Source organism: Cryptomeria japonica, chromosome 11, assembly GCF_030272615.1.
Source record: "Cryptomeria japonica chromosome 11, Sugi_1.0, whole genome shotgun sequence".
NCBI lineage: Eukaryota > Viridiplantae > Streptophyta > Pinopsida > Cupressales > Cupressaceae > Cryptomeria > Cryptomeria japonica.
Genome location: NC_081415.1, coordinates 305,022,028 through 305,048,991, shown reverse-complemented (window position 1 = coordinate 305,048,991; position 26,964 = coordinate 305,022,028). Strand labels below are relative to the sequence as shown.

Below are 26,964 nucleotides of genomic sequence, written 5' to 3'. Positions count from 1 at the left end.
ACTGTCAAAGAGTTTTGACCACCTAAGAAAATACCAAAAGATAAGGACTTTTTACCATTTTACCAATCAAACATTGTTGTTGACCCAAACAATTGGTGAAACACAGAAAAGGAGTTAAAGATCACGTGGAAAGGCATTTGAGTTTTTTTGGGGGCCCACTTCATCTTTGTGCTCATCGGCATCCAGTTGGCTCACATTTATTAGTCCACCTTGTCTAAGATGGAGTAATGTTGGCTCATCATGTTTGGTCTGTGGGGATGATGTGTTCATGTGGGGCCCACAAGGAAGATTGATGGATTTTTTCATTTCGATGATTAACCACTAGGGCAATCTTTAGGGTTTGCAATACAAATAAAATAGGAAATGTGACCGCGAGGTGAACAAAAGATGTCGCGGTCAGTGTTAGATGGCAGTTTTTGCCATTTCTCAACGGTGACCACTAGCAAAACCTAGAAAATCTTATGGTTTTTGCCATTTTGCAAAATAGACCGTCAAAGAGTTTTAAATGCCAATGATATAGCGAAGAAGGTTGTTTTCAAAGAGCGCATAACACTCATGTTAGTCACATTGTGCAAGTCAATAGTTTTGTGTTGCCCAATAGACGGTTTGTCTATGTGGGCGGTTGACAAATGTTGACTGAATGATATGGACAAATCATTGAAAGGTTTTTTTGTTCACTAAGATTGCATAGTGATTTGTCAACACAACCCTACATGAAATTTTTTACCAAATTCCAAGATTTTGATGACTTCAATGCATGTTGATAGATACAGAGGTTCACATGACAATTGATCGATGTTGATTGAGTGAATTGGACATCAACTATGAAGACATATGGCAAGCAAGGATGTCGAAAGGAAATCTAATGTGCAGAGGTTGGTGCTTGAAGATGGTGGATCTTAAATGAGGTGGTTGTTGATCCAATCAGATTTGGTTGAGACAAAAGGATGGATAATGCATTAATGGAAAACTGGTTGCAGACTAGTATGTGGCTCGAGAGGATCATCAAGAAAGATATCAAATTTGGCAGGTAGATATAGATTGCTAAATATAGTTGTAGTCACATAAATTTGTCCAATTTAATTAAATGAATATTTCCTATTTATTTGATTAAAAATCCACTAGCCATCAGTTAATTAAATTAATATTTAATTAATTCATCTTCAAACATTCTCCTATTAATTAAATAAATTATTCAATTTATTTTAATTAATTCATTAAACCAAATTCACAATCAATTAAATGAATAAATCATATTTATTTTATTTAATCCCCTATTCCCCTTTTAAATAAATTAAATAAAACATTTATTTAAATCATTTATTCCCCCCCACTTCCATTTTCCTACAAATGCAACTTGCACACATTTATTGAAATAAATTAATTTATTTTAAATAAAAATCCTATTTTCCCTCACCCACCAAATCCATTTGCAAATCTAATCCCCTTCTAGATTCTTCTAAACCCTTCCCAATTAGCCTAATCCATTCCCTAATTATTGTCATATTCCTAAGCAACTTGGAGTCACTTCTCAAAGACTTCAAAGTCTTTGAAAAGCATTCAATGCTTTGTGTGTTCAACAATTTAACCTCCAAAGTCTTCCAAAACCACTAATAGCTCTTACATGACCATTAATGGCTCTTACATAACCATTTATGGTTATTTCAACTTGCACTCATGTGTCTCCTCAAGAATTTATTGCTTTGACCATGGTTATCCCTTTTGCTTTTGCACAAGAGTTTATCCATTGGATAAAAGCTTTATTCTTTGAATAAAGAATTTATTCATTAAACTAACCTTGACCCTAACCCCCAAGTTAACTCCTAGGTCATGTCAAGTATTTAATGCTTATTCCCTCTCCTCTCAACCTATCTCACTTTGACACTTGTCATCCTGGGATTGGGTTGAAAGCCCTCACATGGATCTCAAATCATTCAATCCCGACCCTTGTTGAGATTACTCAATCTCAACCATCCATTGCTCCTTTTTTCCTATAAATAGAGCCCATTTCTTCATAATCCAGATCCTGAAAACTTGTATGCATTTAATCTATAGTGAATTTTAGAGAGCATTTTAGCATAATAAACTCATATAATTATCATTTTGGTTTAAAACAAATCATCTTAGCATGTAGTATCAGCTTCTCATTCATATTTAGAGCAAATACTTTCATCTTGAATCTCCATAAGCATCCATAGTGCAAAAAGCTGCTGAGAGCTACACTATTTTGGAACTTGGAGAGGAGAGGAACAAGGAAGGAGAAACTACCAACATGGTAGAGAGCATTTGGAGGAGCTTAGTTTCTTTTTGTAGATTCCTTAAGCTTTCTTTTTGCTTAGTAGTGTCTTTCTTGATATGCTTGCTTAGGATAGTTTTTAATTTATGATTTTCTAACATCTAACAATCAACTTCTTGTTGTTTCTTGTTCAGGTGTTTGTTTATCTTAACCTTGTCCTTTTTGCAGAGCATCATTTGGTGAACCCAACGTGAATCCAAGCACCCAAAAACTTAAAAAAAAAAAAACCAACATGTTTGAATGTTGAAATTGACACATAGGTCACGCTTTAGCGCTTTTGATCGCATTGTAGCACTATTGCAACTTGTTATTCTAGCACTATTGTTTTTACAATAGCGCTATTGTCTCAAGTTTAGCGCTATTGTGTTGGTTTTAGCACTTTTGTGCTTATTTCAGCACTTTTGAGTTTGTTCTAGTGCATTTGTATTCACTATCAAATTCTTCTTTTAGTGCTTTTGTTTCTGTAAAAATGTGTTTTTTGTTAACTAGTGCTTCTGTTTTCACACAGACTAGTGCTATTGTAACAAAACATTGTAAGGAAGGCCTTGTAACTAAAAAATTTGATTTGTTTTAGGCTTGTGGAATCCCCCCTTAGGTGTGGATTTTACTAACTGTTTTCTTTTTGTGCAGGTCTAAAACTCACTTCCTTAAAATCAAAATTTTGTTTTTGGTGCTCCAAAAATTGAACAAAACAAATTTACTTCCTTGCAAATTAGGTTCATTTTATTTTGGTGCTTAAAACAAGACAAGACAAATTTATTTCTTGCATCAAACTAAAATTTACAATCCACACTTCAAAATTTTGGTGCAAATAAAATTCACAATCAACTTGTCTCAATTTTTGCAAAAGCTATTTACTTCAAGCAAATGTGCTTTTTATTAAGTTGACCAGGATTTCATTTTCCTAGTTACTTAAACATATTGACTTTGAAGTTAAAAAGAGCATCATAGTTGTTGAAGCAACATCTCCAATTAGATAGAAAATCATTGCAATGGCAAGTTAAAAAGAACAAGTGTTTTTCGTGATTGGCACACTTGTGCAAAAAGTTGGTCAAGTAGTCCTACTTCTAACACCCACTATCCTCTCCCTTGGCTTTCGTGGTCCTAGGTGCAAGAGAAAAGTGTTAGTAACACTCAAATTTTTATCTTTTTAAGAGAGGCCTGCCAAGAGACACATCACTCTTGGGAAAGACCTCACGCGGTAAATCCTTCGAGCCGCTATAGAAATTAGGTGAGAGAGAAAGCTGTAGCCTTGGGTATAGTTGTTCCTATAGTGTAACTTGCCAAAAGGACAAATGGGCCCCACCACAAGTTACAAGGCTCTTAAGTGAGTCACTGCAGAATGAACTTATGTCCAAAGACATTGAAAATTACTAAACACCTTTAAGTAGTAGCCCACCCGTTCTATTGATTGAGTATATTTGTGATATAATTCATTTCAAGAGCATAGATGGTTTTGCTCCCAAGATACTCACCATACATATTTCCTTGAGTAGAAACATAGCTTTTTGAACAGTCACTTGTGGCTTGATGAAAGTGGTGACTCCCCCATCATAGGGATCATCTATTTTTTATGCTCATGCAAGAATTAGTATATCACATCCTTACTTGCCACAATGAGATTCATAAGGTATGTAGTACCAAAGTCGAAGAAATATCAAGATGTGGACTGAATTTATCACAACTGGCCATTTGACCTTAGGGATACAAAGTGTTTAAAGTGTTTTCATTTTAGTCAAAACCAAGTACAAATTGAGCCGACTTCAGGCTTTGGAAAGAAAAACATCTAAAATACACTTAAAGGAAAGAGTCATAAAAAGTCCAAGGAATGGGTTGATCTAGACCCATACTCATTTGTGCCTTTTTAGGCAACATTCTTGTGTTTGTGTGCTTGCTTTGTTTTCTTGTCAAAGAAACATCATAAAATCCAAAAATCAAAACAAGTATTCATCCAACACAAACATTTTTTAGAAACCAACAAACAACCGAAAAGATCAAAAACAAAGAAAATTATCAAACTTTATGACCATTCTTCACATCTTGTGAAAGAATAATCTTCATCAAAACATCAACTTGAAAAGAAGACCATTGAGTTCAAAGGCTTTGATAAAAAGGAGGAAATTATTCTATTTAAATAGACAAATCTTTGTCTCTCATAGAGTTTTTCTACGTCACATGCGTCTCTACCTTCAAGGCAAATCAAATGAATTTGATCTAGAGTCATTGAACCACAGAGCTTTTATGCAATATAGAGCTTTGATTTATCACAAAAACCAAGGAGGCAAGATCAATCCCAACTTCTTCCCAAACATTTGTATCACATACAACGTAGCTCGAGAAATGCCACCAACACCCAAAAGGGAATAGGTAGAATTTGTTCCATTTGTGACACAAAGCTTTTATTGAAGTTCAAACATCTCATCCATTCCCATATTCACTTCATCATCAATCCATTTCAACTCTCAAAACATTAAGAGGTTTTTGTCCTAAGTTCTCTTTTAGATATTGCTTGAATCAAACACAAAACATCACCTTTTAGATTGTTTCTACATCTAGGATAAGCTCATCCTAAGAGACATATCTACGCAGGTTAAAACTAGTTTATGAGTGAATCCTCTCATTACTAGGTAGTTAAGTCTATAACACATCTTAGATTTCTCTAAACCTTATCACATCAAACCTTATCAAAAAAACAACAAGCAATTCAAAGAAGAAAACTATGGTAATATCTACCTTTAAGTGCTAGAGATCCACATGCAAAACAATACACCAACCATCGATCTTTCATTTCATCAAAAACTCATCATCATTTTCACCCAACTTCAACAAAAACTCATAAACAAAATGGCTCATACCCGATTGCAGTCAAGGCAATGAGAAATAGAAATTAAAGAAGAAGAGGAGGAGAATATCAATGAATTCCAAGAAGCACTTGGAGGAAATGCTAATGACGAAAACCCAAGTACTCCTACTCCTACAACAATAGAAAGGGCTCAACACAACCCTCTCTTTAATAGAATTTTTGATGAAATACTCAAGAGTAATGCGGATGCTCACTTTTTAAAGCTTGCTCAAGAAGGAGCCAAACTCCCCTCTGACTTTGATCTTGCACAACTAAGACAAGCATCAGAACAACAAAGTCGCCATGAAGAAGAAAGAGGTAGAGATCCCATTAGATATAACATTCCTCGAGGTAACCCACCACCTCCTCCTCTAAATGAAATAGAGATGTTGCAGCAACAAATTGAAAATCTTGCCCAACAACTTCATAGTGGTGTGAAGACTAATCAATTTTCACTCAAAGACATTTGTCCCAATCCCTTTGATAGAAATCTTTATATGCCACCTTTTCCACGAGGATTCGAAACACCCAAATTTGAAAAGTATAGAGGAAAGGGAGATCCTTGCAATCATGTCAGAGAATTCCACTCAGCTTGCCTCGAAGTGGCATACGAAGATACGTACCTCATGCACCTTTTTCCCCAAAGCTTGGGAGGAACAACCACATCATGGTTTTCCCAACTCCCAGGTGGCATTAGGACCTTTGAAGAGCTAGCTCAAAAGTTCTTGGCACATTACTCTCATAACATTGAACGTGATATCACCATGGCTGATCTATGTAACACTAAACAAAAACCAGGTGAACTATTCTCAGTATTCCTGTAACGATGGCATCAAATGTCTAGCAGACGTTCTCTTCAGTTACATGAACAAGAACTAGTGGAAATATTTATTTCCAACTTAAACGAAGAAATGGAATTTCACCTGGATGTCAAAGACACAAACTCTTTCAATGACATGATCACCAAAGGCTTAAAATGTGAGCGGGCTCTCATCAAAAAAGGGCTTATCAAGATATATAATGAGCCAAAGGATGACACTCACCCACACTTCAATAGTGACAAGCCTAACTTTTGGAACAAAAACAAAAATGTCATCAACGACGGGGTTGTGGATGCAAGAACTATCAAAAGTGCACAACTTGTAGTTTGATTTGCAGGACAAAATCCCCCACCTCAGGCTAACACAGTTGCTCCTCCAAATCAAGGCTGCATCAAATCTCACGATGAACCCAGACCTCATCAACAAAAACAAAAGTGAAAATACACTCCCTTAGAGGAACCCATTGAAATAGTATTACGACAACTGGTTTCTCAAAATCTGGTAACTCTACCCAAAACATCAAACTATGAACCTCAAGTCAAACATGCATGGTGGAGGGATACTGAACATTGTGATTTCCATCAAGGGAGAGGACACAAGACAAGTAATTGTCATAGATTGAAAGATCTTATTCAGGATCTTATTGACCAAGGTGAAATCGAAATTGAAGGACATGACCCAAAAACAACAAACAATGATCATCTGATGTTCAAAAATCCACTTCCATCATAAGATCAAAGGGGTCCTTCCACTTCTAGGAGAGGCATTGATACCACTAATTATGTGCAAGCTATGTATAATTACACTGTAAATCACCTGTACGATGCCAGTGAACAAATTGCAACTATAACCATAAAAAATCCCAGCTCCACTTGCAATGTTGTTACACGTCGCAACAAGATTACTATAAAAGCAGCTCCACAAGGCACCCCATCTATCCCAAAGCAGTATAACCTTGTGGAATAGTTAGACAAAATGCCTGCACTGATATCTATCTTAGAGCTATTGCGCCTATCTCCGTCTCATAAAAAAATCTTGGATCAAGCTCTCCAAGAGGCATCAGTCCCTGCAAACCTAAATACTGATCAGTTTCAAGCCATGGTTGGAAGTCTAAAGTCATCACCTTGTCTCACTTTTTTTGAAAGTGACAACTCTTCCTTCCAGCAACCTCATAATGCTTCGCTACACATTGAAGGATTTATCAACCAACATAGGATCAAGTGAGTTTTGATCGATAATGGGGCCGACCTGAATATTTGTACACTGTAGTTGGTCATAGCTTTGGGATATGGAATAGAATCAATGGATCCTCACAAGAAGATCACAATCAAAGCTTATGATGATGCAAAGCATTCATCCAAAGGAGTTGTGGTACTACCAATCCGAGTGGGCCCTATGGTGAAACACATCATCTGTCAAGTTCTGGACCTTCCTCTACCATACAATCTATTGTTAGGAAGACCTTGGATACATGCCATGCAAGCCATTCCATCTACCTACCATCAATGTATCAAGTTCCCACATAATGGTGTAGAGATCACAATCTTGGGTGATGCAAACCCCTTTGCATATTGTCATAATATTAGTCATCAACTAGAGATTACCATTCCTAACAATAGAGAAACCATCTCCTCCACCTCATACATAAGTCCAACCTCTCTTGCCAGTTCAAACACCACTATACCCAGGCAAGAAAAGCTTAAGATGAAAATAGCAGAGGAAGGTCCTGGGGAATACAATTTGAGTCAACTCTTTTTGTGTGGGACAAATGCCCACTTCTCCTAGAACACATGGAAAACCTGAACAGTTATTTCAAACACCACTAATCATGCTAGCATATGCTTTGATGCATTTCATCCTTGGGAAGAGTCAAGAAGAAGAAACCAAAGATGAGGACTTAGCAGAATGGATCTATAGAGATCCCATCACCAATGATATACCACAAGCTACACTTCCCACTAATCAGTATGGCAAAGGCCTCCTGATTATGCAAAGAATGGGTTACGATGGTCAGAGTGCTTTGGGACTATGCAAACATGGAAGACATGAACCACTGTTGCTGGAATTAAAGCCCAAGGATAATACAGGCCTAGGCTTTCAAAAGGAGATCTTTCCTAAACTTAGATTCAAAGGAAAACCTAGCAAACCACTATATCAGCCTATTGCAAAGAGGACACCTTTTATCATAAAAGTAGCATCAAACACCATCGCAACTGCCCCACCGAGGCTCAAAATCCCAGCACAACCACCTATGAGACCAATCATCCCACTCATCAAACCAGTGATCCCATCAGCAGCATCAATAACATCAGTAGCACCGTTAGCAACAACAACTACATCAAAACTCGCAATAGCATCTACAACACCAGTAGTTCCAGCAGAAGCAATAGAGTCAACACTACCGATACTCCCCATATCAGATTTATTTATCCCCATCATCATTCCTGCAACACTGATCATTTCATCTACAAAGGTACATCAACCAATTACACCTATAGTGTTTAACACAAAGGACATCCCAGTATGGTATAGTATTCGGATGCTGGAAAGTGATTTAGAAACTGACTCACATGAATGGGAATTTGATTCCATCTAGCTTAATACTTCTGATGAGGAAGACACATCACTACCTCCACCTCACAAAGACATCCTTATTTACGGAGAAGCACATATAATGACCTCTTGGGTTCCTGAGCTAGAAACATCTTCCATAGACCCTACGTCACATCCTACGCCTAATTCTGATAGGGAGAGTACCATCAATGAACTTCACCATAACGTCTTACCCCTCACTGACACATCTAATGAACTTAACCTAATCGATGAAGTAATGCCCATTATCCATCCTAAACTCATCGAATGGAACCAACCAAATCCCCTGTGTCTTGACCTTTTCCAAAACAATGAGGCACTCATTGACTTTTTGGAACTACGGGATAACATACCAAGCGAGGATCACAAAGATGGATTCACCATTGAACTTAATAGTGTAGCATACTTCAGGGTGGATGCCAAACCTTTCAGCTATAAAAATATAACAATAAAACATGGATCTTCCAATGAAAACCACACCGTGGCACTATTTGATTCAACAAAAGTAAAAAGAAAGAGCATAGCCAATGGTGAAAACCTCTTTAAGGTGCTTGAGGATGAAAGGTTTGACATCCTTCCCTGTAGCACACAACAAGAATGATCAATGGTTCTCATTGAGGAAACAAAAGAATACAACGTGGGGACTCCTAAAACTCCTCAACACATACATCTGGCATCTCTTCTAACTCCAGAGGAACAACCTAAATTTGTAGAATTATTTCAAAAGCATCATATCAACTTTGCATGGTCATATGTAGACATGCCTGGCCTTGATCCTAATTTAGTCATGCATCACCTCACCATAGCAGAAGGAGCCAAACCTGTCAAGCATAAGCTTTGTAAAATGCATCCTCAAATTGCAGTACTAGTCAAAACAGAACTCAAGAAACTCCTAGATGTTGGTTTCATTAGACCAATTGATTATGCAGACTGGATCTCCAATATTGTTCCTATCAGCAAACCAAAAGGGGGCATCCGCATTTGTATTGACTTTAGAGATTTGAATAAGGCATGTCCTAAGGATGACTTCCCCCTACCAAACATTGACATCATAGTGGACCTAATAGCAGGACATGCCATGCTTTCACTCATGGATGGCATTTATGGATACAATCAGATAAAGATCACACCAGAGGATAAACATAAGATAGCCTTCACATGTCCATGGGGCACATACTACTGGAATGTAATGCCTTTCAATCTAAAGAATGCAAGAGTGACCTATCAATGAGAAATGACCACCATCTTCCATGACATGATGCATACTATGATGGAAGATTATGTTGATGACTTACTGGCAAAATCACTCATCAGAGAAGGTCATCTCGACATATTAGATAAAATATTTGATAGACTGGAACAATATCATGTTTGACTCAACCCAAAGAAATGTGTCTTTGGAGTAACCTCTAGGAAGCTTCTAGGATACATTGTCTCTAGCAAAGGTATTGAGGTTGATCCAGCAAAGGTCAAAGCAATCATGGAAATGCCACCACCAAAGAAAATCAGTTAGCTAAGGAGATTACAAGGATGGCTACAATCCATCTAAAGATTCATTGCACAACTGGCAGATAAGTGTCACCCCTTTACACATCTGCTACACAAAAACATCTGCTTTCAATGGGATGCAAGATGCCAACAAGCATTCCAGATGGTTAAAGATTATCTCATGAATATACCATTGTTGATCCCACTAGATCCAAGTAGACCTTTGTTACTCTATATATCAGCAACAAGTACAACATTGGGTGTACTATTGGCACAACATAATGCAGAAGGGAAAGAGTGTGTTGTTTACTACTCTCGCACACTAGTTGGCTATGAACTCAATTACACACCTATTGAGCAAGCTTGCCTAGCAGTAATCTTGGCAACAACTAAAATGAGGCACTATCTATTAAGACACAAGGTACAACTTATTGCAAAGATTGATCCACTAAAGTACTTACTTAGTAAAGCCGCATTGATGGGCTGCTTGGCCAAATGGGTAATGATTCTCAATGAATTTGACATCGAGTATGTGGACCGTAAAGCTATCAAAGGTCAAGTTATTGCAGATCAGTTGGCTGATGCGCCACTCATAGGCGATCATCCTCTCATTTCCAATTTTCTAGACAAAGAGATATTCATGATCATAGCAGCACAACCATGGAAACTATACTTTGATGGTTCATACACTAGGCATGGCTCGGGGGCAGACATTCTGTTTATCACACCTCAAGGTGACAACATCCTGAAATCTTACAAACTCACATTTCCATGCACCAACAACATAGCAGAGTATGAGGCCTTGATCACAGGACTCAGGCTAGCCGTACAATGGAAATTACAAGAACTACAAGTATGTGGCGACTCCGAACTGGTCATTCAATAAGCAACTCATGAATATTAGACAAAGGATGACAAACTCATGCCATACAAGAAAATGGTGGACAAATTAAAGGCATCATTTACTACTATCACCTTTGAGCAGATACCAAGAGATCAGAATTGAGCTGCTGACACTGTGGCTACCATTGCATCTCTCCTAGATCTTCCACAGAATTCAATATGCTACGAGTTCTTGGTAGAACAACTTTGGATCCCCGCTTATGATATCCCTAAATCCGAGATGATATGTTGCCTTGTCAGTTCTGAATCCCCATGGTACGGTGGGTTTTACACCTATCTCCGCGATCATACCCTTCCTCCTAACCAATTGAATAACCAGCATAAAACCTTCATTCACCAAACCGCTCGGTATACCATTATTGTTGAAACCCTATACTGACGCAGTCTTGATGGTACTCTCCTTCGATGTATGGAATAGGATGAGATAAAAAAGGCCTTGGAAGAGGTACATGAAGGAATTTGTGGAACTCATGCAAGTGGTCTGTCACTAGCTAAGAAACTCCTGCGCACTGGATACTATTGGCCATCAATAGAAAAAGACTCCTACTACTTTGTCAGAAAGTGCAAGAAATGCCAAGTTCATGGACCAGCCCAGGAATTACAACCAATCACAATACTATGGCCTTTCTATCAATGGGGCCTTGACCTTGTGGGTAAAATCCATCCATCTTCATCCAATGGTCACAAATTCATTATTACCGCCACCAAATATTTCACAAAGTGGATCGAAGCTGTTCCACTTACCCAAGTTACTGGCAAGCAGATCGCTTCATTCATCCTCAATTACATCATCTTCTGGTATGGTGTACCCATTTCCATCATCACAGATAACGGGCTTCCTTTAAAAAATCAAGATGTCTGTGAACTCTGTGAGAAATTTCACATCCAACACTACTTTTCCACTCCCTATTAGCCACAAGGCAATGGTCAAGCCAAAGCATCAAACAAGAACATATTGAGGATCCTAAAGAAGACAGTCAATGATGCCAATCATGATTGGCACATTCAATTGAATCCAGCACTATGGGCATATCGAACTAGCATTTGAACCCCTATAGGTGCAACTCCCTACTTATTGGTCTATGGTGTAGAAGTTATTTTACCTATTGAAGTCGAGATACCATCACTACGAGTTTCCTTGCACAATCTCATCGATGATGAAGCATACAAAGTATCTCGTCTCCAAGACTTAGAGCTACTTGATGAGAAACGACAAGCTGCATACAATCACCTCAAAGCCTATCAGTAGCGCATGAACAGAAGCTATAATCATCGAGTTAGACCTCGTACATTCGAGGTAGGTGATCTTGTTCTTTGAGAAAATCCTCATAACCAACCCAACCGAGAACATCAAGGAAAGTTTGAATCAAATTGGCTGGGTCCATATGTTGTCAATACTGTATTTGGGTCCAGGGCATATCAGTTGGCTACTTCAGAAGGAGACCCACTAGCAGATCCGATCAATAACATGCACCTCAAATGGTTTTATACATAAGCTACATAGAGCATTAGGCTCCCATATATACTGGCAAAAATACCAAAATCATCCAGATAAACAACTTGAGAAAATACAAAAACATCAAAATAGTAAAGAAAAATCATGCATCCAAATGGTGAACTACCACTCTGATGGCACCTTGGGTAAAAATGATGGTGAAAACATGGCAAACAGGTGCCACTCATAATGGCTATGGCTCCATTGTCTTTCAAACTTGTTGTGATCACATCCACTACATACATTAATCCATCTATCCAAAACCATGGCTCGTTATTTATCTGCAATCAAGAAAGTCCTCAATGCATCTTGCATCCCGCTTTTTCATAGTCATGTCTAAACTGGGGGCAATTCCCTTAATCAAGTTTGATGGAAGTGGATTATACATTATTCTTATGATTCATTGGGTTCTTCATTCAAAACTATCTCACAAAATCCAGAAACATTCAAAACAATCATCAAAATACCAAAAACATTCAAAAATATCTCACAAAATCCAAAAACATCAGAAAACATCGAAAAACAAACAAAAACATGGCAACACCTTGTACATACTCATTCAAGCAGATACCAAACAAGCATACTTGCATGATGACCACTTCTCCAATTGACCAAACAATCAACATCAACACTCAAAACTGTCTTCAACAAGGATGCATCCTTCCTTACCAAAACAAAGACAAAATGACATTTTCTTTGACAAGAAAATTGTGTTAAGCTATCAAATACTTGGTTGATTTGTGAGTAAATCACTCGTTTATATGTATTAGGTTCCTATGGCATTGTTTGTGTATCTTCGATGCATTATTTCGATGAAGTTCTAGGGCATGTCCTAATGGTATCTACGTGGGAAGTTCACTAAGCTACATAATCTTATGCAAAATGTAGTCATAGATCACTACAGCTTGCTGACTACAGCATATATCTTGACCATATGAGCATGAACCATTATCAAGGATCCATATTCTTTATTCTTTATGTATATACTGTTTTGTTTGCAAGAACAATTCTCCTTCTTTGGTTCCTCCTCATCCAAATTGGATAAAGGTTTTTGTCTCTTATTAAGGTGTGAACTTGTCTCAGGATATGATTAGCTCAAGATCATGGAGGACGATCCAAGTCATGCATGAACGGAGATGATCCTTGTCTGTTTCGCAAGCAATACTCTAGTCAACTTGACCCATTATATCAAGTTGTTTGTATTAACTTGCTATATCAAATCCATGTAAGAAATACTCTGGTCATCTTAAATCATTATGTCAAGATGCTTGTATTTTCTTACAACATTTTAAAGCTCAATGATGAAAATAGAGCACTATGGATCATCATTTCATCTCATCTATTTATATATTGCATTTCGTTGCATATCACCCATCCATTCACTCATTCATATGTATGATTTTTATGCAAATGTGAACAAAGTTAAAATGAGCAACTATGTGCAAATTAAGTTGGTCTTGGATACAATCGCGACCAAGTACTCTGATACGTCATCAATGCATCATGCAAAGTCTAAAAAAAAAAACCTTGCATTCATCATGGTCATATCATCATCATTACATTTAGTTGCATATTGCATCAAGAACCATTCATATCATTTTAGTTGTTTAAAATGCATATAGTTCATTATCATTTATTAAAAATTTATATCGTCTCATCATTGCATAATCAGGATGTTTAGATTCATTCATATAAACCAATTATCCTTGATTGTATTAGCCATTTACTATGCATTCATTTAGTGTCAGTTATCCATTATCATATTATCATCCTTTATTATCCTTTATCATGCATCGTTGCATACATTCATTTATCTATTCATTAGTTAAAAAAGTGCATTCATTCATCCATTATTAAGTGTCTTATTAGGCTCATTTTTAGGATTCATTTACATTGCATTCATTATCCTTTTTTAATGGCATTAAGGTGCAATTATTAAACCATAAGTTTCATTATCATCACATTATCCTTTTTTACTTAATCATATTTAGGCATTTAGAATCATAAAACCATTTGTGTCCAAAAATTGGTTCATACCATTTTATATATCCATTATACGTATGCATTCATTTAGACATCATCATATAAACATTTGCACTTTACATTTGTTTATCCATATTTCATTCATCTAAAAACATCTAGATGCATATCCATACATAAATCATTCATTCTTTCCATTAACATCATTGCATATCATTATCTCATCATTATATCAAACATGAAAGCACATAGATCCTATCCATATCATTATAAGCATACATCATCATCATGGCATTACATACATAAAGCATTACATTAAACAAAACATGCACACATGTATAAACCTGCATTCATATGTCAGTATCCAACATCATAAATCATCATAACAACATGCATATAGGAATCATCTCATCAATGCATACATATACACGTATCCATCTAAGCATAAACTCATAAAAATCACCATCATGCATAACATCCATACATATCAAATGCATATCATCAAAGTATGGGATCTCCTCATATATATCATCTCATGTATCAGAGTACAATGAAGTCTACAAAAATCGGCTACCAAGAGCCATCCAAGATACAATCCAAAAATAACAATGATAAAATACATGCATGCAAAATGCTCTCTCAGATGCCACTTTGACCAGATGTTGCACCACCATCACCACCTGCTCCCCCACTAGTCCCCACACCATCTGATCTATCTCTCCGTGGAGGCTCCATCAAACCCCCACTAGCTCCTACACCCTCTAACCTATCTCTCCATAGAGGACCCATCACACCCCCACTGCTCTGCATCCTCTAGGATCGCTATGATCTGGCTTGTCGCATCTATGAATAGCTCAGTGCTCACTAACTAGATGGCACCACCTGCTCATATAAACCCGACCAATAATCAACCTCTCCACCTGCTCTCCATACCTCCCTAGCCAATGCCTCCATAGATGGCCCCTGTCCCTGTACTCCCTCCAAAACCCTCACTCTCTCCTACAACTGGACCACCCTATCAATGACCTGATCTCTCTCCCGCATTAGTACAATCAACTTTGACTCTCATGCAAATAGCTGCACATCTCTTGCTACAACCTCTGTGTCTAGATCCTCCACCCGTGTCTCGGCTATTGTCAATTGAGTATGCAAATGTGCTAGCATATGCTCCTAAGGATCACCACCCCCTGTCACTCCCTCCCTTGTCTCCATTGGGGACCTCTCTAGTGGCTCCCTCCCCTCTATCCATTGGTATCTCCCTCTCTATACCTTGGCCACCTAATCTGACTCCACCTGGCACCAATGGTCCTTGTGATATTCGCATTGGCAATCTGCCTCTCCCTCTCTGCTAGACCCGACCACCTAAGCCACCTCCTCCACCTCCTCCACCACCTCCACCATCTCCTCCTCCACCACCTCCACCCTCTCCTCCTCCTCCATCACCACCATCCCCCCTCCCTCATCTGCCTATCATTGGCCCTTGACCTCCTCCCCTCCTCCATCTTCCTCCCCTCTCCTCCTCAAAATCAGGAATAGGCTCTGCTGGATTTGATATCTGCAAAATTGGATGAGCTCCCATATACTGTGTATACTCATTTGACACCCCAGCATCCACCACCCTTGGCCATATATCCCATAGCCTCGCCTGAAGCATCTGGAACTCCGCCAATGCCTGATCATATGGAAGTATTGACCCCCATGCATATCTCTCTCGGACCACTTTGGCGTACTCTCCTGATCCCCTCGGCAATCCCTGCTGCCATCCAAACTGCCTCAAAACCCTACCTAGTACCTGTCTCTCTACATCGTAGGAAGTCCGCCCAATGAGGAATTAGGTCATGAATACATACGGTAAGGCCTCCGCATCCTCCTCCCAAGGCTCACACTCTAGGTAAGGTCTCCAGATCACCGCATCAAGATCATCCAGCACCTGCCGCCACCACTCTAACTTCCCCAGGTGGGGCTGACTCATCATGCCACTGTACTTGAACATATAAGGGTGATCAACAGCCCAAAATCTAAGACTCACTAGTCAAGTCACTGGTAAGTGCTCCCATGCCCAAATGTGCAGCAGCGTCACTCCCACTACCAAAGAGCCTCTCCCACGGTACGCTACCTCATGCAGCTCCTGATACATGTGTGCTAACGTGCACGGTCCCCAGGCAAATCGAGTCCCCTCTGTCATCATCTGCTCTATAATTTGTCCCCATCCAATGGCTAGACCATGCGAGCACCTATAAGGACATAGTAGCCCTCCCATGATCCTAGACAAAACTGCTGGCAATGGCTCATACAATGCCACGATGTCCTCTCAAGCTATGGAGCCATTATCAATGAACACGTCTTCATCGAATAATCACTGCACTGCTAGCGTCCCCCATGATCTATCATATGTGACTAGCTCACCCCGAATGGGAATATGAAGGATATGCCACACATCCTCCAAAGTCACTGTCATCTCCCCCTGTGCTAGGTGAAACGTGCACGTCTCACTGTGTCAGCACTCTGCCAAGGTTGTAATCAAACCATGATTCATCCGAATCATGGGCATATGCATCACATCATATAACCCAATCACTGCAATGCAATCAATCTCAGCCTCTGTCAGCCGATCCCATAACCCCTATGTCGCTGGATGTCTCTTGCGTAACTATAACATGCGTAGATCCTCCTGTACATGGGCATCAATCAATCATTATCATTTGTTTTGTTTTCAAACTTTCTTAAGTTTAAACCTAAACTATCAATAGATACTTTGATCAAGTATCTTTGGGTCTCAATAGGTAAGCAATCATGGCACACCTAGACTTCAACAGGTATTTATCCTAATGACCTAAGTCTTATTAGGGTTGCTATAGTTCAAAACAACTCTCACTTCACATCCCTATTCATCCATCATTGGCATCGGGAGATTTTTGTTCACAAAAATTGGGGCATCTATTTTTCTAAACAATAACGCTAAACCCCTCACAATAGTGCTAAACCCTCACAAAAGCGCTAAACCCCTCACAAAAGCGCTGAACGCCTAACAAAAGCACTCAATCAACCCTACAAAAGCGCTAAAATTGCAAAAGCACTACAAGACCTATGCAATAGCGCTGCTTAAAGACAAAAGTGCTCAATTGACCCCTTAATAGCGCTAAACAAACAATAGTGCTTAAACATACACACAATAGCGCTAATCTTTTCAATAGTGCTCAAACAACAACACAATAGCGCCATTGCGGCACAAAAGTGCTAGTTAATTGGACAAAAGTGCTGAAACTATACAATAGCGCTAATCTTTTCAATAGTGCCATTGCGGCACAAAAGTGCTAGTTAATTGGACAAAAGTGCCAAAACATAGTTTCAGCTCTATTGTCCTGACTCAACTTGGACTCAGCAAAAAACATGACAAAAATGCGTCAAATTCAAATTTTCAAATTTGCGTACCACTGGTCCGTAGTCATCTAGCTGATGGAATTGATGGACTCGCTCAAAATGATACTCTACAATAGGTACCGGCATCCTGACTACTGCTCACTTCTCTAAAAATATCACTATCAGAGCTTTGAATTCACACTGGTCGCGGTAACAAATGATCCTATTTTCACCCCTTTCTCCCCATATAAACCCTTCGACATTACCGTAACTTTCCCCCGCTCACTGCCGTGGTTCCCATTAACTTCTCGAGCCTCCCATTTCTCCATTTTATCTCCGATTTATTCTATTTTTCACCCACATTGCTAACTTCTTCTCTTCTATCACCATGCCAATTTTCATTGTTTTTCAAGAGATCGCCCAATTTTTCAAAAATTTTCAGCTCATCTCTCGAGGGGGCATACCACCCATTAAATTTACATTTTATGGGGCATTCCTTCACATCTATTTTTCTTTCTTTGAAACAATGTAGTAAACCGCACCGTTTCAAAGAGGGGCAAATGTAGTCATATAAATCTATCTAATTTAATTAAATAAATATTTCTTATTTATTTGATTAAAAATCCACTAGCCATCAGTTAATTAAATTAATATTTAATTAATTCATCTTCAAACATTCTCCTATTTCATTAAACCAAATTCATAATCAATTAAATGAATAAATCATATTTATTTCATTTAATCCCCTATTCCTCTTTTAAATAAATTAAATAAAACATTTATTTAAATCATTTATTCCCCCCCCACTTGCATTTTCCTACAAATGCAACTTGCACACATTTATTGAAATAAATTAATTTTTTAAAAATAAAAATCCTATTTTCCTTCACCCACCAAACCCACTTGCAAATCTAATCCCCTTCTAGATTCTTCTAAACCCTTCCTAATTAGCCTAATCCATTCCCTAATTATTGTCACATTTCTAAGCAATTTGGAGTCACTTCTCAAAGACTTCAAAGTCTTTGAAAAGCATTTAATGCTTTGTGTGTTCAACAATTTAACCTCCAAAGTCTTCCAAACCACTAATGGCTCTTACATGACCATTAATGGCTCTTACATAACCATTTATGGTTATTTCAACTTGCACTCATGTGTCTCCTCAAGCATTTATTACTTTGACCATGGTTATCCCTTTTGCCTTTGCACAAGAGTTTATCCATTGGATAAAAGCTTTATTCTTTGAATAAAGAATTTATTCATTCAACTAACCTTGACCCTAACCCCCAAGTTAACTCCCAGGTCATGTCAAGCATTTAATGCTTATTCCCTCTCCTCTCAACCTATCTCACATTAACACTTGTCATCCTGGGATTGGGTTGAAAGCCCTCACATGGATCTCAAATCATTCAATCCTGACCCTTGTTACTCAATCTCAACCATCCATTGCTCCTTTTTTCCTATAAATAGAGCCCATTTCTTCATAATCCAGATCCTGAAAACTTGTATGCATTTAATCTATAGTGAATTTTAGAGAGCATTTTAGCATAATAAACTCATATAATTATCATTTTGGTTTAAAATAAATCATCTTAGCATCTATAGCATCTAGTATCATATTTTCATTCATATTTAGAGCAGATACTTTAATCTTGAATCTCCATAAGCATCCATAGTGCAAAAAGCTGTTGAGAGCTACACTATTTTGGAACTTGGAGAGGAGAGGAACAAGGAAGGAGAAACTACAGCATGGTAGAGAGCATTTGGAGGAGCTTATCTGCTTTTTGTAGATTCCTTAAGCTTTCTTATTTCTTTGTATTGTCTTTCTTGATATGCTTGCTTAGGATAGTTTTTAATTTATGATTTTCTAACATCTAACAATCAACTTCTTGTTGTTTCTTGTTTAGGTGTTTGTTTATCCTAACCTTGTTCTTTTCACAGAGAATCAATAGCAATCTGAGTACAGGTAATGATCTAATGGCAAAGAGGATATATTTATTATTAACAGCTATCTGCCTGAGAGGATGTACATAGAATCAAAGCCGCCTACAGACATGATTTCTCAGAGGCCAAGAAGATTAGATTTTAAATTCACTCTTGGACGGACAATGCATAGTGTACATAGATGACTAAGAGAGTGTAGTCTTGATGTGACAGAGGTAGGTGTGCAGAGATGGTAGTTACACAAGAGATAAGTGTATTTCAAAAAAGAGTAGTGTACACACTGAAGAGAAAGTAGTAGGAGAGTGTTCAGTTGTAGTAGTGTAGATAGAGAAAAGAGTAGAAGATAGAGAGTAGAGATGGCATAGATAATGAGGTGGATGAATTGAAAGAATTAGGTGGTGAACTGGAATAAATATTGTGAGTTACAGTCTTGCAAAAATACTCTGAAGATATCTGCAGAGCCGAGGTAGATAACACTATGGGTTATATACACTATGAGAGGCAAAGATGGAGGCATGATTAGAGAAGAAAACAAAGAGTTGTTTGCAGAGACATAAAGAAGAGATAGAGAAAAGAGAAGAGAAGAGTCAAGTGAATCTCATGAGCATAAGATAATCAGTGTGGCAAAATACATCAATTGTAACCAGGTGCATAAACAATATTTTATTATTTACCTTTTGTAATCATATGAGTGGATGCTTAGATAAGTGGTTGGTGATCCTTTGAGTTGGTACCCATAAAGCTAGGAGTTGGTGTTCCTTTGGGTTGGTGCCAATAAACTTGAGGGGTTTATGTTCCTTTGGGTTGGCGCCTATAAATGTTGTAATATGTTTTTCATTATGAGGTTGGATTGGAGCAGTAGACTCCAGTAGTATTTATAACCAAGGTTTTTCACCACCATGGATTTTACTCATATCTTTGGTGTTATGAGTTTTCATTCTATGTGTGTGTGAAAATGTGTTGAACATCTTTGCCCATAAGTTTCTTGTTGTTAGAGCTTTGATTGTTTAGAATGGTTGCATGACTTCTGTGATCAATTTTTTAATCATTTAGTTAGTCCATTTTTTGTGATTACCACTAATTCATCCCCCTGTCAGTGGTCCATTTGTGTTTATCATGACTTTTGCACTACCAAATAGAAAATAGTAGAATCCTTTTTCACATTCTTGCAAAGATGGTGAAACTTAGTTAGCTATTGTTTGTTTGGCATCCCTGAAGAACAACAAATTAACCTATTTATTGAGAACATAGTACCTGAACTAATGTATGAACTAAAAATCATGAGTCTTGGTTTTATCTACAAACTTATCAAGAAAGGGACAACATTGAGAAATCTCTTATACAGAAAATAGTCATCAAATCTCTAAAGATAACACAAGCAATGATAAAGGAAAATTTAGGTCTAGAAATAATAATGTTATCAATGATGGGGTTGTGGATGTAAAAATAGTAAACAACATAGACAAAAATCATCCTCAAAGGAGTTACACCATCAAATACTCAAATAAACAATCAGCCTCCTCAGTAGAACAATGTATCCACTCAGCAACAAGATCAAGTGACCAATATCGTGTAACAAAATCAACAATGAAGACCTCCTCAAAATAGAGACACACCTCCTCACCAACTTAAACCATTATGAGAACCCATTCAATCTAAGTTAAAATAGTTACTCCAATAAAAACATGTATGACTACCTGAGATCATAAATGAACTTGTAGTGAAACCCGTTTGGTGGAACGATAGTCAATATTATGAATATTATCACACAAAAGGACATAAAACCCTTTCTTGTTTCTAGTTAAAACATTTCATACAAGTTTAATCGATCGAGGTTTGACTGATAAAGATTCTTTGGTAGCTTCTTCAAATTTAGATCATAACATATTTAAGACACCATTACCTAATCAAGATAAGGGATCGGCCTCTATATCTAATTCTGAGTCCAAAGGCAATATTAACTACACTGATGCATCCCATCAGTATACCATAAATTTCCTTCAGATATTAGATATTTATGTATCAACTGTAAGAAACAAAGATACAAGTTCCCAGTGTGCAATAACTATGTGATGATCTAAGGTTGTCTTGCAAGGAGATCCTCATGCATCATAGGTCTTTAGTGAATATAACATCCTTGATCACTTAGGAAAATGCCTGCACATATCCCTATCCTAGATTTACTGTGCAGTTCTCCCACTCATAAAGAAGTCCTTGATAAGGAATTGTAAGAGACTATAGTTCCTACTGACATAAATGTCAACCAATTTTAGGCTATGATAGGCCATATCACTCCCTCTCACCTAGTTACATTCACTAAAAATGATGTTTGTAATAAAAAACCTAATCATAATAACCCTTTGCATCTAGAGATCTTTCTTCATAATGCCAAGATAAGATGAGCCTTCATAGATGGTGGATCGAGACTAAACCTCTATACATTGAGAGTTTTCATAGCTCTTGGCTACTCTAAAAATGACATTGATCCTTCTAGAAAGATAACTATCAAAGCATATGATGATACAGAATGCCTTTCAAAAGGAATTATTGTTCTACCTATCAGAGTTGGACCTGATGAATAATGATGAACAACAGATACCCTAACTGGTACTGAGAGGGGGGGGGGGGTGAATCAATACACACAAAAAATTTCTCAACAACTTATCAAGTTAAAGCAATACCAACTGGTTGTCTTCATCACCGAACTTAACCATGGCAATACCAGTTAAACATGGTAAGACTTTAGACAATCATAAACTGATAAGTTTGAACACTTCAAATACATTCAATACTTGATAACAACTTTACCCATAAACATATGCATGTGGTATAACAATAATACCACACCCTAATAACTCTGTAGGCATAATCACTCAAACAAAGAACCCTTAATCATCACATGAAAAATGCACAACACATGACACACATATTTTTCACATGGAAACCCAAATGGGAAAAACCACAGTGGGGATGAATACCCACAATCTTGTTTTTGAACTCTTTTGAAGCTCGCTCTGTTAGGAGCCTAGTCCAATTAAAGACTTTACAATAAGGTTCTGCTAGGAATCGATCCTATTAAAGATCACTTGGTTAAGGGATGGCTATATACCCTGTTAAAGGTTGCAACCCTGTTAAAGGTTACCTTGCTAGAGGATTTAAAGAACTCAATAAACTTGAGTCACCTGGTTAGAGGATTTATAGTAAGCTTGTTAAAGCTACCTGGAAAGGGATTTTCCAATTGTTGAAATGGTTAGAAGACAACAGGTAAAAAATATGATCTGATAACAACACTACATGCCAAGGCAAATCTTTTTTAGTTCCTCTACTTCTGCAATCACACTCTGCAATTTTCTCTTACTGGTCTGGCAAGTATCTCATCACTCAGATACACACACAACATTTACCAACAACTTACAATAACAAACATCATCGACCTTATAGACAACAATTAGGTCAGTAGCATAAACCCTAAACCCTAAGCATCTTAGGTTTACAATACAAGCGGTCCAATCCTGACTGTCCAAACACTTTGCATTGAGCAATACAATTTCAAATAGATCACAAGACAATCTTCATTATTCATTCTTCACCGCACATGGGAATCAGTAACTCATCATGGTTTCTTCTCATACCACCAAGAAGAATGTTCATTCTTGAGGTAGACTTTTAATGCAATCGATCTTCTTATGAAAGATCCTCAAGGAAATCCTTCACATGCACAAAGCTGACATGGCACCTCGATCTCATCCTCATATCTTAGCTAATTCATCACATAATATCATTGGTTGCATCACACAAGCTAGATTGCCAAACCAGAAACCCTAGAGTTGAGACTACCAACCGGTAGTCACACATAGTGAAACCCTGACACCGGTTCACTACGTCTCTTCATACCTCTTCATACCAATTCACCAACTTATTTTAATCTGCATACCTATTCACTTACACTTATTGACATCAATTACAACATACATTATCATCATATCATCATGTCAGTTCATCATATTCCAACAATCTCCCCTTTTGGCATTGATGGCAATACTCAGTGTAGCATTGCAACTGTAGACATCATATACCAATGTATCTTCATTATCAGATATCTTCTCCCCCTTTGACAACAATGCCAAAGTGGAGGCACAAGCTTTCATTCTCTACTATGTTTCTCCCCCTATGGAGTAGCATCCCTCAACACATCAATCCTAAAAGATTTGACACTGTAGTACCCGGCTGATGCAGAGCACACAACTTTTAGTTGACTTCATGAAGGGGAAAAACCCCTAATTCACCTCTCAAATAGGTAAATGTAGTCTTCTGTAAGGGCTTAGTGAATATATCTACTAGTTGCTCCTTACTAGAAACATGTTGAAGTACAATCTCCTTATTCTGAACTTTCTCTCTCAAGAAGTGATATTTAAGCTCAATGTGCTTAGTTCTAACATGCAATACTAGATTCTTGGAAATATTTATTGCACTTGTGTTGTCACAAAATATATTCATTGGTTCAGATACAGGTACTTTGAAACCTTCCAATACATGTTTCATCCAGATTGCTTGAGTGTAGTTCATAAATGTTGTCACATATTCTGCTTCAACTGTAGACTGGGAAGTATAGCTCTGCTTCTTACTCGTCCACAAAACTAGTCTTCTACCAAGAAAGAATGCTCCACCGATTGTGCTCTTCCGGTCGTCCACATTACCTGCCCAATCGGCATCGGTATATACTTTGAGGTTATAGTCACCATTATATGGATAACACAATCCATAGTTAATTGTTCCTTTCAGATATCTAAGAATCCGCTTGATAGCTACCAAGTGGGATTCTCTAGGACATTTATGAAAAATGAGTTACTATGCCCACTGCATGAGCAATATTTGGTCTTCTATGCACCACATAGTGAAACTTACCGATCATTGACCAGTACTCCTTCTCATTCACCAACGTTGAATCATCTTCCTTAGTCAGTTTATAGCTGGTCACCATCGGTGTACCAACCAGTTTTCTCTCCTCCATGCCAAGGGTCTTCAATGCCTCTTTGACATACTTGGACTGGGTAATAAAGATACCCTCTTTCATTTGCTGAATCTGTAAACCAATGAAGAACTTTATCTCTCCAATCAGAGACATCTCAAACTCTTTCTTCATTTCATCTGCAAAAGCATGACTCATTTTATCATCTCCTCCAAAGATTATGTCATCTACAAATACTTCACAGATTAGAATCTGATCACCTTTAGATTTTAGATAGATGTTGCTATCCTCACTTGTTCTCTAAAATCCAATCTTCACAAGATGAGAGTGTAACCATTCATACCATGCCCTAGGTGCTTGTTTCAATTCATATAGGGCTTTGTGTAATCTACACACTATGTTGCTATCTTTTGATAAGGGAAACCCTTCTGGTATCTCAATATAAACTTCCTCTTCTAGGATTCCATTAAAAAACATAGACTTCACATCCATCTGATAAACCTTAAATCCCTTAAATATTGCAAATGCAAGTTGCATTCAGACACCTTCCAGTCTAGCCACAAGAGCAAAGGTTTCTTCATAGTCTTCTCCCTCCTCTTGAGCATATCCTTTTCATACAAGTCTTGCTTTGTTCCTTACAAATGTGCCTTCTTCATTTAGCTTATTTCTGAAGACCCATTTGGTACCTATGACATTTTTGTGTTCTAGTCTGGGTACCAAAGACCTTGTTGCATTCTTTTCTATCTGGTCTAGCTCCTCTTCCATTGCTTTAATCCATTCTTCATATGTAAGTGCTTCTCTGGAAGTCTTGGGCTCTAATTCAAAAATCATGCAAGAGTTCTCCTTCACTTTTCTTCTTCTGAGTATCCCTGCATCTTTATCTCTTATGATTTGCTTCGGATCATGATGTAGTTTCACATATCCAGGAATGACTCAGCTTGATCTACTAGCTTTTCTTCTTCTTCTTCACTTACCTCTTTTTCTTCTCCTACTGCAGCTTCTACCAGTACAAGAACACTGAGATATTTACTTGTTTCTTTCTTAACCAGTTCCCAGAAGGCTATACCCAGTTCATCTTCCACTTCTTTGCTATAGGTTTCCTCAGGTTCCTTAGGGGATTCATCAACCCTAACATTGATACTCTCAACAATTTTCTTTGTTCTATTGTTGTAGCACTTGAGAGCTTTGCTCTTAGTGGAATATCCCAGAAATATTCCTTCATCACTTTTAGCATCAAATTTTCTCAAATGCTCACCTCTCTTGATATAGCACTTACTCCCAAATACTTTAAAGTAACTCATAGTGGGAATTTTCCCGGTTCAATACTCATAAGGGGTTTCAAATCTACCTTTCTTAATAAGTACCTGGTTCATAGTATAGACTACAGTGCTCATTGCTTCTCTCCAAAAAGTGTGAGCAACCTTCCCTTGGATCAACATTGTTCTAGCTGCTTCAACTATAGTCCTGTTATTCCTTTCTGCTATGCCATTCTATTGTGGTGTCCTTGGGGCAGATAGCTGCCTCTTGATACCACTATCTTCACAATACTTGTTGAATTCATCAGAAGTGAATTCACCTCCTTGATCAGTTCTTAGGAATTTTATCTTTTGACCACTTTCCTTCTCTACTAATTCTCTAAAGGCTTTGAAATTTCCAAACACCTCAGACTTGTCTTTCAAGAATGTGACCCACATCATTCTTGAGCAGTCATCAGTAAGAATAATGAAATACTTATCTCCTTGAATACTTCTAGTCTTAATAGGACCACACAAATTAGTATGCACAAGATCAAGTAAGTTTTCTGCTGAAAAAGACTTACCTTTGAAAGTTGAGGAAGACATCTTCCCAAGTTGACATTCTCTACACAAAGAATTTTTTGGTTTGTTCAGCAAAGGCAATCCTCTTACTTCCTTGATCTTACTAGCCTTTACAATATTATCAAAGTTCATATGACAAAGTCTCCTATGCCATATCCAACTATCATCAAACTTAGCCATTAGACACTGACTTATCTTGGCATTCAACTGAAATAAGTTACCTCTGGTCTGCTTACCGATGGCAATAAGTTCACCACTCTTTCCAATTATACTACAGACTCCACCTTTGAACTCCAAAATGAGCCCTGTATAATTTAGCTGAGAAACACTCAACAAGTTATGATTAAGACCTTCTACCCAGTAGACATCATCTGCACTACTCTTTCCATTCAGTGAGATGGATCCTTTACCTTTCACCAAACTTGGTGCATCATTTCCAAATCTGACAACACCTCCATCA

General features: G+C 37.8%; 1 protein-coding gene across 1 annotated transcript in view; it reads right to left on the bottom strand.

The window, feature by feature from the left end:
* The window catches only part of LOC131860190 (uncharacterized), a 197,734-nt gene that overhangs the window by 9,459 nt on the left and 161,311 nt on the right, over nt 1-26,964 (bottom strand). The window lies entirely within an intron of this gene.